A 289-nucleotide genomic window follows, 5' to 3' on the forward strand; every position below is an offset into this window, starting at 1 on the left:
GGTGTGACCTACATTGTGGTGTTTGTGCAGCAAGTCCTCAATAATTGTAGTTATTTATTATGCCGTTAGCCTTTGAATTAACTGGCCAGCAGAAGTCTAAATATGGAGGAAACGTTCTGGGGAAGTGGGATGGGGGTGACAATCGTTCTCTAGAATGTGAAGGTGACCTTTGACAGAACAGTGCCCAGGACTCCCGATCTGGAGAGGTCAGCTGCCTGGCTTGTATAGCGCTCTCTCTCTCTCTCTCTCTCTCTCTCTCTCTCTCTCTCTCTCTCTCTCTCTCTCTCTC

The sequence above is a fragment of the Microtus ochrogaster genome, unplaced genomic scaffold (assembly GCF_000317375.1).
Source record: "Microtus ochrogaster isolate Prairie Vole_2 unplaced genomic scaffold, MicOch1.0 UNK60, whole genome shotgun sequence".
In the NCBI taxonomy this organism is placed as follows: Eukaryota; Metazoa; Chordata; class Mammalia; order Rodentia; family Cricetidae; genus Microtus; species Microtus ochrogaster.